Source organism: Pogona vitticeps, chromosome 2, assembly GCF_051106095.1.
Source record: "Pogona vitticeps strain Pit_001003342236 chromosome 2, PviZW2.1, whole genome shotgun sequence".
Taxonomy (NCBI): domain Eukaryota; kingdom Metazoa; phylum Chordata; class Lepidosauria; order Squamata; family Agamidae; genus Pogona; species Pogona vitticeps.
In genome coordinates this window covers 99,946,625-99,960,369 of record NC_135784.1, presented here as the reverse complement: position 1 = coordinate 99,960,369, position 13,745 = coordinate 99,946,625, and the positions used below count along the sequence as shown (strand labels likewise).

The window sequence follows — 13,745 nt, the reverse complement described above, 5'->3', positions numbered from 1 at the left end:
ATGTTTTCGAACTGCTGGGTTGGTAGGAGCTGGGACAAGCGACGGGGGCTCACTCCGTCGCATGGATTTGAACTGCTGATCTTTCAACCTTGCAGCCCAGAGGTTTCTGCGGTTTAATCTGCAGCACTACCACTTCCCAAATACCATCACTGTCTAGTCACACCCTAAATTACAGATATAGTCCCAAGGCCCCCAAATTAGTTACTTACCATTATAGTTCCAATTTTAAATTAATTTCTGCTTTCACATAACTCAAGATTAATTTTAAAAGTTCCTTATAATTATTTTTAGAAACCATCTGAATACCATGAGCCCCAATTTCCCACCACTTCACCACCCACAGGGGAACATGAGGCAAACCCAATGCAGCATTTGAAGCATATGATGCTCATTCTCTGCCATTTTGTGGAGTTATAAACAGGCCCACCATTAGGAAGACTGAAGCAACTACCTCAGGTGGCAGTCTAGGGAGATGGAGGGTCTCTCCTGCCATTTTCTTCTTTGGGAGGATGGAGCTTTGTGTACCAAGCAGTCTGTCATGCATCTCCTAAAGTAACCTGCCACATTCAAGTGTAGTGATTAAGACTGTCCTGTCACCAGTGGTGAAGGGACCTTCAGTTATTAGCCCTGTCAATTTCTGTACAGTTAGTTACTTCCAAGGTCTGGTTTGCTCAGGGGAGTTTCACATGGCCTGCTTGTCATATGGCCTGCTTGTCACTCCACTGCAACCTGTTTCTAACTGTGACCTGTTTCTATCTACTGGGGAGTACAGATGCCCACTCAGGTTCTCCGTCAGCTAACAAGACAAGGGTTGAGGCAGGCTTAGCGGTGGTGCTAGCCGTGGTTATGTCGTCATACCACTGTGGTGTGTGTGGTTGGCAAAGCATTGCACAAGGTGTGTATGCACTTCAGGTATTTTCCTTCCCATGCCCAAAACAGCAGTATTGGCGAAACAGCAGTGTTTAATGGAAGTGGTATGGAGGAAAAGAGATGATTATGCTCAGTTTCACAGCAAAGAGTAAAGCATCTTGCAAAAAGGAAAAAAAAGAATTTATGAAAGTCTTCAGAAAAGGCCACATGGGTTTTCGGTCTGATCCAGCAGGATAGGTAGGAGGTGTGTTCCACCTTTAAGCAGACAGCCATGATTGGAGGACAATATTTAGTGAGGTTCGGTAAACACCTCCCCTAAACTTAGGAGCACATGTAAAAAGCAATGAGTATTGTTTGTTCTCTGCATGAGTGTGTGTACACATGCACGCACGCACGCACATGCACACACACACAATCCAACATTACTTGTTTGCCTGCAAGTACAAACAGCCAAACCCCACCCTCATTCCAATCTAGGACTGTTCAAGTGGCATGCTGAGAAATGCTTCAATAATTATAGTTTCTAAGTCTTCTGGATATTAAAAGGGCATCGTGGATTTATTCACATGATTTTGTAAGCTACGCTTTCCCTATGATGTCTGAAAATGGTGCAGCCGGCTTGAATGCATCCTCACAGGGGACATTCTTGTGGCTTTCAACACTTACAAGCCTGAATGATAGTGCCTCTTCCCAAAGCTCTTTGCTGCCATTTGTGCTCCAAACATCGTTGCTACGATAAAATGCACAGGAGACCGTCCCTGTTTTTCAGCCCTTTAACACAACACACTGGCCTTCCTCAACCTGATCTCCCTCTCCCCAAAGTTTCCATTTTGACTAAAACTCCCATAACTCTCCAATATGTTCCATTCTGGCCAAAGCTGGTAGGAGTTGTAGTCCGAGACACCTGGAGAGCACCAAGTGGGCAGGCTGAAGCAGACTCACAAATATCCTTATCTGACGCATTCCAATGACTCCAGCGACATTTACTTCTAAGGAACCATACAGGAACTTGTATTGCCAATGGGCCTAAGAAAGTAATGAAATGTTAATAATTGCAGAACATCAGTTCTTTCTGATGTACAAAGCTTAACATATTCTTTCTGTTGGTGAGAAGTTTACTAAAATGTAATTTGGGGTTAGCACAATTTCTTTTGGCCTCCTGGTCTCCCCAAGTATTGGGAATATTTAAGAGGAATCTTACAGGGGGTAATCCTTTTTCAAGAAAAAACATAGAAGATTTATGTCGTCTTGGTAATAATCCATTTACAAACAATAAGTTTGAACACACTTTACAGAGCCACAGAAGCTAGCAGGGTCTTCAACAGCTGAAGCAGTAGCAGTATCAAACCAGCTCCTGCCATCTTGAACAAAAGAGCTGGCCACTGAATACAGCTCCCCATCCATGCAAACACCTACAAAAGAAGAGACAAGTGTGAAATATATGAAGGTTAGGTCCTCTCAATATAAGAAGTTGGGTTTCCATAGCCTAGCTAGCTGGGACTAGAAAATCATTTTCATACCCCTGGTATCCTCATAATGGCTACAGCAGCATTTTTAAAACTTGCTGGTTTAAGACTATGTAGATCCATGCTTCACAAAGTCAGGAAATTGGCAGTGAAAGCTGATGCCTATGATTGAGAATGAGGCAGGGCAATGTCACAAATTGTGCTTGCTTACAGCCTAGCCTTGTCTCGTCTTTTGAACTGTGGTGCTGGAGGAGGCTCTTGAGAGTCCCCTGGACTGCAAGGAGAACAAACCTATCAGTTCTAAAGGAAATCAACCCTGAGTGCTCACTGGAAGGACAGATCCTGAAGCTGAGGCTCCAGTACTTTGGCCATCTCATGAGAAGAGAAGACTCCTTGGAAAAGACCTTGATGTTGAGAAAATATGAAGGCAAGAGGAGAAGGGGACGACAGAGGACGAGATGGTTGGACAGTGTCTTCGAAGGTACCAACATGAATCTGACACAACTCCGGGAGGCAGTGGAAGACAGGAGGGCCTGGCGTGCTCTGGTCCATGGGGTCACGAAGAGTCGGACACGACTAAACAACGATGACAGCCTAGCCTAAAACCTATGCTTTATCTTGCTTTTCTACCCAGGCAGCCATGGGTAGGGGAGTTTCATTCCAAGTCCCTCTTTTCCTTATTCCACCCATTCCCGTATTGTGGGCACACAAGCTGGGAAACCTCCATAGGTGTTTTGAAGAAACTGAGTGAAGAAACTGAGGAACTGGAGGATTTGGAGCATGAAATTCAGTTATTGGAAGCTTCAGTGCTTTTTGTGGGTGTTTGGGGAGCTGGCTGAAACAGGCAGTATTAGATTTCAATCAGGCATCCTTCAGCCTTGAGAGACTATGGTAATGTGCTCTTGGAACAGTGTCTAGTGTGGGTGAGAAGGCCAATTAGAGAGTGACAATCCCTTTCACACTGAAGACAAATACAATCTGTCCCCTGCCCAGGTCCCTGATTTTGCTGCTTTCGGGACTGCCTCTTTGCCTTGGCCTGCTGGACAAGGGTCTCTTCAAAATGGAAGAGGCCATGATGCACCACCTGCCTCCAGGCTGAATGCTCGGATGTCAAGGTTTCCCATCTGTTGAGGTCCATTCCTAAGGCCTTCAGACCCCCCCTTGCAGATATCCTTGTATCACAGCTGTGGTCTCCCTCTAGTGCTTTCCCTGCACTAATTCAGGAGAGCTTTGGAATCCGACCATCAGCCATTCTCACGACATGCCCAAGCCAATGTAGACGTAGCTGTTTTAATAATGTATACATGCTAAAAATTCCAGCTCGTTCTAGGACTACTCTGTTTGGAACTTTGTCCTGCCAGGCGATACCGAAAATCCGTTGGAGGCAACGCATATGGAACATGTTCAACTTCCTCTCCTGCTGTGCACAAAGGGTCCAGGACTCATTGCAGTACAGGAGTGTACTCAGGGCACAGGCTCTATAGACCTGGATTTTGGTCTACGCTGTGAGCTTCTAATTAAGCCTCTTTGTGAGTCTAGAGAACATGGTAACTGCTTTGCGAATGCAATGCGTTTATCCAGCTTGACATCTAGGGAGAGAGGTCAGTATGTGCCCAGAACAAAAGGACAATTCACACCTTCAATTTACTTCTTGTTAATAAACACTTCAAAGAAAGGACTGAGAGGGGAACTAACTTCCATGCTTAACTTTTATCAGAGGGTATATCAATGCAACCCCAAAAGGGAATTTAGCATTTGATTTGACAAAGAGAAAGGAAGAAGGGAAGAAACTTTTGTTCTGAGGGAACATGAAAGGAGATTAGGTTGTTGATTGCAACAGGTGTGCAAAGATTCATTTATTTGTATAAAAGGGGTAGGGAAAACTAGTTAGATAGCTTAGTTTGCCTCTAAGGAATGGGCTTTTGCTCACCTACTGTTCTACAAAGGCAAACCAGGAAAGGAAGTAATCTGTGTATTTTTCAGATCCAAGCTATCTCTCCGCTAAGGTATCAGTATTAGGTAGATACGTTTAGTCTTTGTTGTTTTCTGGTGTGTTTTATCTTGAATTGCCTGAGACAGTCTCTATATTTTGCTTTCAACTTTCTTGTAACATTTTGGAAAGTTTGTTCTTTTAAACCTTTTCTTCTTTTAATAAAATACAAAAATCCTTTCAAGCAGTTGGCTGGATCTTTTGGCAGAGGGGCGTGTGCTACTAAACTCATGTCTTGCCTTGACCAGGCTACTGGGATTTTGCCGTTTGTGAGTGGGTTGGTGCAGGGTCTAAGTGCCCAACCTTATGAATGTTCTGAATTCCCTGAAAACACTACCCAAACACAGAAAATTGGAATGTTTGGGAATAACATGGTTTCCATCAGATTCCATATCTGTCACCATCACTGACTCACCATCACTGGGCTCACCCACCCTAAAGGGAACAAGAGTAATGTGATGGAGTGGCTACCGGTGTGTGTGTGTGTGTCTAGACCAGATACCATCTCAGATGTTAATGGAGGACAGTTGTTTTTCCCTTTATGTACAATACTTTTACCTTATTAAACATGACCTTATATAGTCAAACTACAGATTAACACACAGATCAGGACCCTGTTCCCTATATAAATCTGATACCAAAGTTTATGAAAGCATCCATGGGAATGCATACTGATAAATGCAAACAGCCCACAGGTATAGGACAGTAGGCACAGGATCAGCTACAAAGTTGCTGTCAACAGCTGCGTTCAAGGAGCACACAGCTGGCTGAACAATATAGACTAACAAACAGAAGGAGCAACTATGCAGCAAAGACCTTTTGATTCTGTCATGAGTTTTGAATTTAATGTGTGTTTGTTCCTGTTTCAGCTTGGCTAAGTGATTATTTTTATACTGCTTTTTTCTGATATTTCCGTTTAGGGAATATTTGGGGAATTTGAAAAATGTACTATGTTCTTACACTTTGGAATTCATCTGTAGAATTTTATGGATAGGGAGGGCATAAATCCTGAAAAACTGTGGCACATATTCAGCTTGAGCGGAAATGGTTACTGATTTGACTTATTCAACTGATCAAGCTATGTATGAATTCTCCGTTTAAATTTTGTTTAGTAGTACTTCACAGGTCATGGATTTTTATAAAACAAGTATGGCAGATGGATTTTGTCTCATCTTCTGCTCAACAACAGCCCAATACAAACAGTTTTAAAATAATAGCAGCAGTAGTAGTTCTTATTCTTATTCTTATTCTTATTCTTATTCTTATTAGGCATAATGAGTTGGAAAATGAATTGTGGTCTCTATTTACTTTCAAAATTTACTTTTCAAGGGAATTTTTAGCAACATTTTGACTAGAATGATTGAAATTTTATGCCATTTTTTAAATCAATCCCATGATTTCCCCCAAAAAGAAGCAATAGAAAGTAACAGGAAAATAGCAAGCAGCACTATAAGTAATGCAACCACTTTTTCCATGAGTAATGAATTACTGTTAAAAAGTGAATGTCCAAACTCTGACTTAGACAAATCAAAACAAATCAAGATACAGCAAGCTCTCAATAAGTTGCATAAGGAATGTTCAAGGACTCACCCAGAGAAGATGCCATATTAATTATCTAGCTTTTGCTATTGTTAGAGCAAGCACATATCCATTCCACTTGGTAAAGAACTCTGTGTTTGACATATCAGTATGCCATATCCAAAGCAGATAACAGCTGTTTCTGTCTGGTCCTGTTTTTGAGGTGATAAAGCTATCTAGCAGCATGTAATGTCTTCCACTGTATCTCCTCTGAATATGCAAATTTACCTCGCAACCTGATTTTCACAAGTATTTATCTGGAATTATTTGGAATCAGAGGGTTGTAAATTGCTCGATTTAAGATTACACTAACAAGTCACCTTCTAGACAATGGCTCTGTTTTATAAATCCAAATCTTGCTAGTAAATCCAAATTTGCATGCATATCTTGAATTCTGCATTTAATCAGAGATTTGACAAAAAGGAGCCCTAGATAGACTAAACAGAAAACCACAGTGCTGATTAAGCCTATGGTAAGAAGCCGCAGCCAAGAATTTCTGTAAAACCTTCTTTTAACCCTCAGAGCGCTTTCGAGATTGGTGGCTGTATGAATCCTCCATCTAAAAAAAAAAACCCAGAACCAGAAAACCTTCCTTTAGGACAACTGTGCTATAGCATAATAGTCCACAGCTATCAATAAATAAACTGAATCTGGTGTAAGTTTTATATGCATAAAGTGTACAGAAGTCCATCTGCATCAGTGTTGGCAAGAAGCACACTTCCAACTTGGATTACAGCCAATTAAGCATTGTCTTCTGGAGACAGTTGCAAGCAGACTTCTTGAACATTGCATTCTCCAGGTGAGGCTCTACAAGGCATTACCCATGTTTTTTGAAATTGAACACTGACATATTAGCAAAGTGCATCAAGTCAAATCCCAAACACTAAATGCTACTTCTCTAATAAAGAAGAAGCAATATTGTGTTGCTTGATGGCAAAAAGGGTGGGGGGTGGAGTGGGGGGTGGACAAAATATCATGGCCCCTGAAATGCTAGCAAATTTGTTCCTGTTTGAGCTTTTGAGAATCAAAATCCAACTAAGGAAGTTTATTCTGATCTACAAAAAAATCACACGGAAAGAAATCTGTTAGTCTTCAAATTGCAACAATATTTTGTCTTTCCCCTCTTTCATTCTTGCCACCATGCTGGAATAAATTAAGGGCACAACTACACAGGGATAAAAGTGTGAATGGATCCACTATGCAGTTGCACCTGGGAAGTCAGGTTTCCCCAAGTTAATTTGCTTCAGTCAACCTTACAGGAGTCAGCAGAGAGAGGAGAGGAAATCAGCCTTGTTTGTAGCTTGTTACCCATTTGGAGCCTCTCCTCCCCACACAGCTTGTGTCTGCTTGTTTTCCTCTTCCTTTGCCATTCCATTTCTTTCTTCTTTATTTTTGCTTTTAAAGTCTTGCTGTTCTAGCACTAGGGCAGCTGGCTGGCTGACCAAAGGGTGTGTGTGTGTGTGTGTGTGTGTGTGTGTGTGTGTGTGTGTGTGTGTGTGTGTGTGTGTGTGTGTGTGTGTGTGTGTGTGTGTGTGTGTGTGTGTGTGTGTGTGTGTGTGTGTGTGTGTGTGTGTGTGTGGACCCGGAATCAGAATAGAGACAGGAGTATGATTTTACTACAACCTCATTTGTCCACATTTCCAGGAACACAGAACAGAGTTTCCACAGAATTTTATCTCCAGAAAGAAAGGAAAGGAAAGGAAGGCACACTGAGTCACTAGGGGTGGGGAAGAGAAGACTCGAATGACAGCCAGCTTCCTTACAGCACTGCCTCTCTTACTGCTACTGGAACCACCTGAAATGGCTTTCAGATGCAAAGGTTACAAATCCCTCCACACCATCTGTACTGATGCAAAGGCATTTAGTTCAAAAAAGAAGAAATCCCAAAAACTAAGGATATGTTAAAGAGCAGGTGCGGAGTTTTGGAGGTACTCCTGAAATTCATCTTTGTCATCAGAGGCTTATGTGAGCTCAGCAACTCAGACTAATTAAAACTCAGTTGTATTATTAATTTGTTTTGAGGGTTGTATGTTTCTAAATTGTCTTATATCACTCTGTAGCTTGCCATGAGATCTTGCAATATTGGATGAGTTGCAAATGTTTTAAATAAATAGGTATATAAAAATAAGCTAGCAAAAATTAAAACAACTTTTTGAGAGACACCAATGTTTGAGTTTTAACAGCCCTTTTTCCTTTCCCTTTCATTTTTCCTCTTAGAAAATGAGATGGCTCCCCCATTTTTTAAAAAACAGAAATCTACTCCACACAGTTTCCCTCTGCCACTCCACGTGCACTGAAAGAAAAGGTAAAGTACAGCTTGTGTCTCTCAAAAGTAAATATAGTAGAGGGCTGGTAAGGGTTCTTGCTAAGGAAGCAAACAAACATAGACAAAAAAGAAAAGTGGATTAAAAGATACCAAGCAATCTCAAACTAATCTGTCTAACAAACACAAATACAGGTTAGAAGGCTAATATCACACAGCAATTTTTCTCTCTTTCTCTCCCAAATACAAACAACAGCAACTAGATTAGAAGGCACCAGGCAATCTTGCACCTAGTAATCTCTTTCAAATCAAACCAAACAAAAAAAGCACAGATACTGAAATCATTCCCCCTCAAGAATAATTAGATTCTGTGGCTTTGAGGAAGATCTGTTTCTATTCTGTTTCCTTGCAATGAAACTCTGCTTATTCTGCTCTTTCTGGAAGCAAGTAAGTGAGAGCATGTCCAGATGGGGGGGAATTTGGAGCGATCTGGTTTGTGCTTTAAAAGTTCTTATCTTCAATGAGATCTACTTTATCTCTCACTTGAGAGATCCTTCCATTCATGCTGATTGACATTTCCTCTCCCGCAGACTGCCCCAATTTGTCACCCTTTCAGATACTCCCTTTTCTACCTTCTTCCATGCTTTGTCTGTTATTCAGCTGAATGCAGCAACTTTCCCTTTTTCGTTAAATAAGGTAAGCTGTACGAACCAGCCTGCAATTTTTTGTGAGCCAAAAAAAAAAAAAAAATCAGCTTGGTCTTGGTCTTGAATCAGGTACCCTTTGATTCAAATCCATGTAAGGTCTCAGTTCTTACTCAGTGCCCTTGAACTTAACTACTTCCGGTGAACAGGTTTCAGAAAAGATGTTAAAATGATAGCCCACATATCCCATCTTCTGTTGGAATGATGTGTTTCCAGTAGGCTCATGAAAAATTGTTGGCTGGATATGCACCAAAGATCATCCTCAAGTTCTTTGGAAAATGGGACAGTTGCCCGGATAACTTTGGCCACCCCCTGCTTTGCCTCAAGCCCATAGGGGTGCCTCTCTTCAGATATCTTAGACTTGAAAGGGACTGAAAGGGAAAAAGAACCAAGGGCTGTTATCTTTCCTCTATAGATTGCTATAGACATGCATTTTTAAATTAGAATGTTTTGACACAATACGCATATTAGGCCTTTTCGAGTTGGTGAAGCCTGATGTCTTTGAAAGAGTTTCAGAGGGCTTTGCTGCGATGCAGTTTTTTCGTTTTAGATGTGGACATGTCTAATGGACATTCAGGTTTGGTATTTTTCTAACTATGCAGAAAATGGCCACTTAGCTGTTATTTATTGTTTGAATCTTCCTTGATTAAAGATAGCTTGAAATTCCTTGCCTGGGTTGTAGGGCAATTTTGGTGATTCATGGAGAAGTTAACATACATAGTAGAGGAAGCATGGCATTGGGTGAAATTCAAGTAACCGGGGGGGGGGGACCTTCTCAAGGTATTTGATTCTAGGATTTTCATAACCCATCATTTTAATCATACTAATTATGGGGAAAATGTCTCCTAGAGATGTAATTCTCATTGTACCAAATGTTCAGAGAGCACTTCATGGAACACTTGACAATTGGCTTTGTCATGATGATACATCCAACACATTAGTGGTATAACTCTGACACATAACAGTATTTATCATGGTAATTATGTTTGTGAAATGTAAGTGGCTTCAGAATTTCCACTGAAACAATTATTCTGTTCCTTTTCAACATGCATGTATTGTGAAAATACCATGGTCTTATAACAAATACAGTAAGCACTATACAAATGCAGTCTTTCCACAGACCTGAACATGCATTATTACTTTCATGCAGTATTAATGCAGTATTTTAACGAGTAATATTACAGTAATATATACTTCCACAAATGGCAAATGAATTACCAACAGAGAGGTAAAACAAATAAAGAATGAAACAATCTGATAGGGACAGAAAGCTGAAACTCTCTTCTAGTACGTTTTGGGTACTGCAACAAATGTCAGACTTTTTTCTCCTCATACAGCAGTTGCATGACTATTTGAAGTCCTAAAATACCATAAGTAACACTCAGAAAACGATCGCAGATTTATATCAGCTTAATTCTAATTGTATGATTTGTGTAGGGTATTACTGCTAATTAATGAGATGACACTCACATTTCTGGTTATATGTCAGTCACATGCAAATGACAACTCATTAATTAGCAGCAATTTGCCACTTCAGTTTTCACTATCATACAATGGCATAAATCTTCAATAGGATTCAGGCTAGCATAGCTTGTGCTTCAGTCTCAAATAACTTTTTATGTACACTCGTGGACTTATATTTTGATGTTCTTTCGAGCCATGTACAATGAACATACTGTTTTATCATATTAGTTCAGCCACTGTCACCACAAATATTTGCTCTGTTGTTTCATGAAAGACTCTTCAGTGGTGGCCTTGTGACAATGCAGATGGATTTTGTTGGAACTTCCTCTATATGCCCGGTGAATGTTGGCAAGGTTGGGGGGTTTGACTGCCAAATTTGTATCCCAACTGAATTGAGGAACAAGCTTTAGCTTGCCAGGAACTGGCACTCTTAACAGAGGATTTTGATTAGACTGGTTGACAATGGCCTCTAAATATGAGACAGTGTCTCTGTGTTCTGGGTCAATGGATTTTGCACACTAACAAATGCAGATCATCTTGCCATGCTCATACTGGGACCAAGCATGCAATTAGGCACATTTCAACAACTTTTTTTTAGTATTGGTCTTCGAGGTGTTCTAAAGGGATATTTATATATACAGTATATATATGGACAACAAAGAAATGTGTTTAATCTTCCTCACTACTTGCATCACCCCATTCCCTCTAACATGACAACTGAAATTGACACTTTAAAAAAGTGACCATATTATGTTTGGTCTACAGAGATTCAAATGTAGCAACGAGCTATACAATCTCATTTGGAATGGGCTCCCAGTTGAGCTGCGCCTATCCCCCCCCCTCTCTAAGAGGATGCAGAAGATTAGTCTGTTCAAAGAAGCCTTTAAAGAGGGGTCTCAAACATGCAGCCCGGGGGCCATTTGCAGCCCACCAGATGATATTTTGTGGCCCCCGCCTTGCCTGCCCCCCCCGAATCACCTACACGTCCTCTGCTGTCAAGAGTCAAAAAAAGCCTTGCCTCGCTCGCTGGCTCTCCCCCAAGACAGCACCTCTCACATCCTTCATCTGGTACTGCAGCCTGCCAGCCAGCCCCTCTGTCTGCCGGCTGGCAGGCTGCAGTTCCGGATGGAGGGTGCGAGAGGCGCTGTCTTGGGGGAGAGCTGGCGAACGAGACGCACTGCCAGCTCTTTTCCCCCAGTGCCTGAGCTGCTGCTGAGCGATGCCTGAGAGTGGAGCTTGCTTCCAGCCCATCCTCAAAGAGCACCGCCAACAGCAGCTGCTGCCGCCACTTCTTCCAGGGAAGCAGCTTTCTGGCTCTCTTTCTCTCTCGGCACCCCCACCACTAGCCTGGCCAGCGGCCGCCTCAGCACCTGGCGGTGCTTCCTCCTCCTCCTCTTCGTCCTGCTTCAGCCGCCTCGGCTCTGGAGGCTACCTGGGCCCGCCTCGCAAAGCTTGCTCCTCTCTCGTGGTGGAGGTAGCTGCTGCTGCTGAGTGTGCCTTTTTTTGAGGGGGACCCTCAGAGGAAGATTCATGGACCTCCATGTGTGTGCATGCCTGCCCGTGCACCTGTGAGGGGTCTGCCCTATTCTGTTTAATTTCACTGGTATCAGTGGCAGCTTTTCTCCTTTGGCAAGGTGAATTCTGTGAGAGTTTTTTTTTAATTTTATGTCATGCCCTTCTCCCCCCCCCCCCCCGCTAGACAGTCGCTGGCACTCCCTCCCTTCTCCGCTTCTTCGTCCTGCTGCTGCTGCTGCTGGTAGTGAAGAAGGAGCCAGAGGGGGTCATGGCCGGCTACAAGGGCTCGCACGGTCCTCCTCCTCCTCCTCCTCCTCCTCCTCCTCCTCCCCCCAGCCAGACTAAGGAAACTCCTGGGCGGCTTCCTCAGGCTCTTGCTCCACTTGGCAGAAAATCTGATGTAGCCCAGCCTCATCCAGACTCTGCCTCCAGCGACCCCCAGGTAAATTGAGTTTGAGACCCCTGCTTTAAAGGCATACTCTTTTAATGTTTTGTTATATTTTAAATGTTTTGCTATGGCATCAATTTTCCATCATCAGGATTTGCTTAGTTTTATGCTTAAATGTATTGATTTTCTTTTCTTTTTGACTATGTGTTTTATCTCAATGATTTGTCTTGTTTTATCTTGTGATTACATTACTTTCTTTGTAAACTGCCCAGAGTTGTAGGTATACTAATCGGGCAGTATACAAGCCCAATTAGTACACAACTCTGGGTATAAATAAATAAATATCCTCTACTTGTTTTTAAAGAATTTAATATATAAAGTAACAATATGCTAATTTTATAATGCAAAGTATGCTGCTTATATACTGTTCCATGGTGCTTTAAAACATTCTCTGGGTACTTTACAATTTAATTGTACAGGCTACACATTGTCCTCCACCCCATGGTACTCAATTTGCTGACCTCAGAAGGATAGAAGGCTGAGTAAATCTTGAGCTGGTTACCTTAGACCAAAATCAAACTGAGATAATGAGCAGAGTCTTCACTGCAATACTGCAGTTTAACCACTGTACGATATGATATATACTACTATTAACACAAGCTTAATTTCCTATCATTTTTTGTAAATATAGTTTTATAGATGTTGAACAGTATAACCAGATTGACAACAAGATGAAGAAATTGTATATATACAATCATGTCAAATAATAGAGTTGAAAGCGGCATATAAGACCATTGAGTCCAACCCTCTGCCCAATGCAAGAATCCAAGTTAAAGTATATGGCCGACAAACTTTCTACTGAATATCGCCAGTGGTGGTGCATTAACCACCTTCAGTGCCATACTGCTGTAACAGTTAGGTTTTCCTGATATTTAACTGAAATCTGGTTTCCTATAACTTGATCCCGTTATTACATGTCCAGCATTCAGGAATGATTGAGAACAGATCCTGTTCCTCCTCTGTATAACAGCTTTTCAAGTATTTCAAAGGTAGCATCATATCTCCCTCCAGTCGTCCCAGGCTAAACATGCACAGTTCTTTAGTCTTTCCTCATAGGACTGATCATCTTTATTGCCTTCCTCTGAACCTCTTCCAACTTGCCTACATCCTTCTTAAAGTGTGGTGTTCAGAATGGAACACAGATGACTCAAGATGGGTCCTAACCCATGATGAATAGAGGGGAGCTAGCACTTCACATGATTTGGGACTGTATTTCTGTTAACGTAGCCTAAACTATGATTCAGCTTATGATCTACAACAACTACAAGATCAATGTATTCTCAAATTACAAGATCCTTCTCATATGTAAGTATTGCTGAGCCAAGTATACTCCATCTTGTACAAACTCTGTGGTTGTTTCTTTCCTAGATGTAGAACTTTTGAGTACAAATCATGTCCCACTTGTTACATCCTCCCACTGACAATGTGAATTAGTACCTAACTGTGG

At 41.8% G+C, this 13,745-nt stretch overlaps 1 long non-coding RNA gene across 1 annotated transcript; it reads right to left on the bottom strand.

The window, feature by feature from the left end:
- Positions 1 to 2,107: 2,107 nt before the first annotated feature.
- LOC140704137 (uncharacterized) lies at positions 2,108 to 5,977 on the bottom strand. The gene is made up of 2 exons (XR_012083261.2): positions 5,917 to 5,977; positions 2,108 to 2,282 (listed from the first exon to the last, which is right to left on the bottom strand). It is a non-coding gene; the product is annotated as an uncharacterized LOC140704137 (long non-coding RNA).
- Positions 5,978 to 13,745: the final 7,768 nt, after the last annotated feature.